Genomic DNA, 5,253 nt, shown 5'->3' with positions numbered 1-5,253 from the left:
GGAGAGGGAAGGAGGGAAAAGAGAAAAGATGTGGAGAGGGAATGTGAAGAAAGTAGGGAGAAGGAAGGAGGAGGCATTTTGAGTAGGCATGCAGAAGTATCTGCCCGAGCACCTAAGTAAACAAGACCAATCATCTACCTCCTGTGGAAGACAGATGATAAACTCTGTTACCTCTAACAATTTAATTTCTATCCTATCCAGATTAATTTCTAGTCATGTCCAAGTTAACATGGTCAGATTCAGAATCCCTCCCCACTTTATGTTAATCCGAAATCCTGTGATCATGCTACACGCTAAGTGGGGATAGGCAGTACCCATCCTATAGTTTTTATTTAGCCTGGGCTGGCCTTAGCAGTTTTATATAACTGCCTAATCCTGGTCTTTTGTTGGCTGCTTTTACTGCATACCAGTTAAGATGTCTTTGATCTCTAAAAATGTGCAGTCTAACTTCTTTGTCCTTATCAACTATAAAGTTTGGAGCTACTGCAGCTGGTTTGTGACCATGAGAAAACCAACCAACAACAACAGCAAAATCCCACCCCACCGGCTGAAATAGTGGAATGCAAATAGAAAGTCTTGCTTGATGTTATCACTGAAATGCTGTACTAGCCCTGAAATCACCTCAATCTAGACTGTAGTAAAGTTTACAACTGCTACTTTCTTTCCTCTTAGGGAATTATAGCTTCCAAATACGGATAGGATTCAGAAGAGGAGGAATGAAGGGACATGAATAAATAATGTTATCAATACTTCAACAAGATAATGAAAGCTTGTTTTCATGATGTGAATAAACACACTGCTTGACTGCCTAGGAAATGACTTGAAGGGTTTGGGGAACACTGCTTTAGATAGGTTATTTGGGAAAGATCTGAGGTGATATTTGATCTGAGAATTGAATAGTAAATGCAAGCCTTGTGAGGGGTGAAGCAGGGGAACTGGAGTTGAGGGGAGAACCAGGAGAGAAGGAACATCATGTACATGTACAGTGGCCTACAAGTGGGGAGCCCATCATGCATCCCAGGAACAAAAAGGCCAGGAGGGAGGGGACAGAGACAAAGAAGAACATGAGATGACCTAAAACCGAAGAGGTTTTAGGCAGAAGTCTTGTTAACAAGGAGTGCTGAGGATTTTTAAACAGGAAAAAGAAATGACAACATGCACATTATAAAAAGTTCACTCTGCTGATGAAAACTGATGGAAGTCAGTTAAATTGTGTCTCGGTGGTTTGTATTAGGCTGCTGACATTGGGGAGAGAAATGCATATTTATTAGCTATGTATTTTGGAAGTGGGCTGACAGGCTTTGCTGCCAACTGAATGTGGGGATGAGAAAATGGAGGAAAACAGCGATAGCTCTACCAATTCAGCCAAGCTCATTCCCACTTACGGTCCTTTGAGGTATGATTTCCTTGCCTAGGAACAGTCTTCCCTGAGTTTTTTTTTTTTTTTTTCGTTTGTTTTGACCCCTCTTTCCTTCTTATCTTAGTTTCCATGTCATCTCTTGAGAGGAGCCTTTCCCCTGTTTTGGTTCTTTACACATTTATCTCTACCTAGCACTTTGTTTGCTTGGTGCCTGCTGCTCCTTTAGCAAGTAAGGAGTTTAACTAATTCACTGCTGTATTGCCAAGAACCCAGTAAAGTGTCTGGACTAGGAATAATTGGAGAAAAGTCTGTCAAAATGAATGAATTAGGATTAAAAAAAGTTAATCTCAATTAGTAAAGTCCTACAAGATTTTCTTTTTTCTCATAAAAGATGTCTGAACATTACTCAAATCATGAAACACTTCATGCTTCCCCCTTGCGTGAAGTGTGTGTGAGGGGGAGAGGTATGAATCGCGGTGTTTTTTTTTTTTTGGCTTGAATATACTTATACTTTTCCACAAGCATTAGTGGGCAATATCCTAATACATTGCTAAATGTGTCTGTATCTTTTTTTAAGATTTATTTATTTATACATACAGAACTAGGGTACAGGACAGAGATGCAGGGGTGGTGAGAGGATTCATCAGAAACAGAGTGGGGAGATGAACAGGCAGAAAGAGGTCTGCCTGGACACCTCCAGGACCAGGAATATAGAACTCAAGATGAAGTGGCCTTAGCTTCTTAGTGCTGTGATTTAACCCACTGTGCCACCAGAGGCCATAAATGTGTCAGTATCTTAACAGCTCTTTCTACAGATGCTCTTGTAGACCGAGAAAAGAAATGTCCTTTTTCTGTTCTGCCAGTATCACCTTAGATTGGTAAAACAATAGTTCTTAACTCACTGTGAAGAAACCTGAGGTAAGGAAGAAAGGGACATCTAAAAAAGTCCACATACTGAGCCCCTTCCATGTTCGTGAATTGTTAGAAGCAGCAGCAGGAGGTAACAGTCTACTGTGCCTTCACATCCACAGGGGTATTTTAGGATAAGGAATTCAACTTTTGGCTCTTGTCTCTTGCCAATACCAATAGCTCTGGCTAATTAGCTGTTAAGATCAAAGGACTGCACTGAAGTTAATGTACAGTGCTCCTCCTTTATCAATTAAGTTTATCTAAAGTCAACCTCCTTTAGTTAACTAAAATGTTAAAAATTAACAATAAATCCTTTCCTTTGTTATTTTTTTTTTTCATGTAACTTACCTACCTATATAAACCCAGGCCCAAACCCCCAACAGCAGAGATCTATCATTCGGAAAAATCTGATAGTGGTCTCCCAATGTGGTCCTCACTTTAGTTCTGAAGTAAACTTGATTTGCTTCATAGGGTTGATTCTTTCACTCTACACTGTAAAGTTTACCAGAACTAACAGCCAAGTTATGATGATACCAGCAACTTTATGTGGCCAAAAATAAGACATGGTGACTTTATATCCCTTTTCAACAAGTTCCAGAACACTACTAGCCTGAAGTGAGAACAGTGACACCTGCTGGTTCATCCCAGAAGCTGCCACCTTAACCAAGGGGGGGGGCAGAAATTTCAGAAATCGTTCACCCCACTCAAATATATTCTCATGAACACAAACTGTTTTCCCTGTCAAGCAGAATTATGCTTAGTGAGACACCTAGAATTTCTAACCATACACACACAAAAACATCAAACACCATACTAAAAGCTACAAGATTTATGTCAAGAAAAATATTTTAACTGTTATTAATGATTTCTTCTGTGGTTTCATTGTTGACCTTTTGGGGAGAAGATACCCATCAATCTTTTATGACCTCTTAATTTTTTTAAAGGAAGGTTTTTTTAAGTCAATATTATCAATTCCAAAATCATCCACTGATTAAGTGGACCCTGGAACATTCTTGGATCAGTAAATAGTACAAGGCAATTCTTGTGAGATTTGCTGCAAAAAGTTCAAGGGCACTGAAAGGCTCCCTGACATGGGAGGGAGTGAGTACAGCTGTTAACCACTGGGCTTGATGGTACAATCTCCACTCTCTATCTTCCCTGTTAACTTAAAGCCAAGTCAATCTGCTTCCAGGTATCTGAGACAGGAATTTGCACTGTTAACAGTCTAACACAGGTCACCAGCTTTCTGGTCTGCGGTATCTGTGCCCTACTGCAGCCCCCCTAGCCTGCAGAGCAATATTGCCTCCCTGTAGGGTCACAAAGAGTAAGCTGGCAACACTGGTTTAGGAGGTTGGGGGCAGTTTGCACATTGTACTGCAATTTGCTCACTCATGGACTTTTGGCAACTCCAAGTGTTAGGTTTGTTAGGGTTTAACTTTTGCTATCAAATTTTATGCAGGAAGAGAGGCAGAAATTCTTAAAATAAAACCTCAAGACAAGGCCCTCCCTGGTGGTGGATCCTAGGCCAGGGAGGTGACCCTGGGGACCCTGTTGTGCTTCCCACTCTCTGGTGACTCCTCTCACTCCCTGCACCTCGGCTTGTACCCCAGCTCTTGTAGGCATAAACAAATCTTTAAAAACAAAACAAAAAATTCAAGACAGCAGTGGCAAGAATAAGATGTTTGGGTTTCAATAAAATTTCAATTAGTAAGTCCAAGACTGAGAAAAGTGTTCATATCAGGGACACAAGCTTTTCACTGTGTTGTTGGTGTTCGTTAGACATTAGGAGAATCAAGTATTTGCCAAATACATTTTAATAGGGGTGAGTCTTTGACCTTGCTTAGAGCATTTTAAATCATAAAAAAATAGTAATTTTTATCAAGTCAAATACATTAACACTTACTGTACAGATTCTGAAGGTTTTGTCAAGAGGTTTCCCAATTCTCTGATACTACTCTAAAATTATTTCAAATGGTTATTTCTTCAAGAAACTTTCTTACCATCTAGTTCCACAATTGTCTTCAAACCATTTATAGACAAATTCATCCTTACCATGATTTGAGATGGTGTGCCTTTAATATCAGGGCAGCATCCCTGGTGGTGCAGGGGGTTAAGACAGCGCTATCAAGCTCTCGCCAGCCACTGCAATGTAAGTTCTACCCCCTGCCAAGGAGCTGACCCACATGGCACAGCAGACCTCTCCTCAGCGTCTCTCCCACTGCTCTCCCCTTAGCAGTATATTTCAGTAAAATCCACATACTCCCCGCTGTGTGAATACGCTCACCCACTAAACCTCTGATCTACATCCCAGTTCTTGTATGCATAAATAAATCTTTTAAATTTTTAAATAAAATTTTAAAGTATTTATTAATGCATACAGAACTTGGGTAAAGCCCAGAGGTGCAGGGGCAGTGAGAGGATTCACCAGAGACAGAGTTGGGAGCAAAATAGGCAGGCAGTACACTCCTGAAGGGAGCAGCAGGTGAGACAGGAGAGGTCTGCTGTGCCTTATGGATCATCTCCACCTCTAGGGCTGGGGATTGAACTCACATTGCAGTAGCTGTGGCTAGCTTGCAGTGCTGCACTTTTAGGATGGTAATATGGTGAGTTCTTATTAGTGGAATTGCTAATGAGGACAAATTGCATTCCAGTAGTATATCCTACTTAGTCATAATGTAATATACTCGTATGGTTATTCCATTAAAGAATTTTGCTTTTAGCTTTACAGATATTTCATCAACTGTATTCTTTCACGAGTATCCTTAGTGAAGGTTATGCTAGTCTCAGAAAACATATTTCAAACCTTTTCTGCCATCTAGAATAATTCCTCTAATGTAGAAATAAGTATATAGTGAGTCTGATAAAACTCACTGTAAAAAATGGATCTAAGGCCCTCCCTGGTGGCGCAGCGGGTTAAAGCACAGCACTGAGAATCTAAAGTCGCTTCCACATGAGTTCGATTCCCGCCTGCCCCGGAGGTGACC

This window comes from Condylura cristata, unplaced genomic scaffold (assembly GCF_000260355.1).
Source record: "Condylura cristata isolate star-nosed mole 26May11 unplaced genomic scaffold, ConCri1.0 scaffold00005, whole genome shotgun sequence".
Lineage (NCBI taxonomy): Eukaryota > Metazoa > Chordata > Mammalia > Eulipotyphla > Talpidae > Condylura > Condylura cristata.
Note: the sequence above shows the minus strand (reverse complement) of the source record.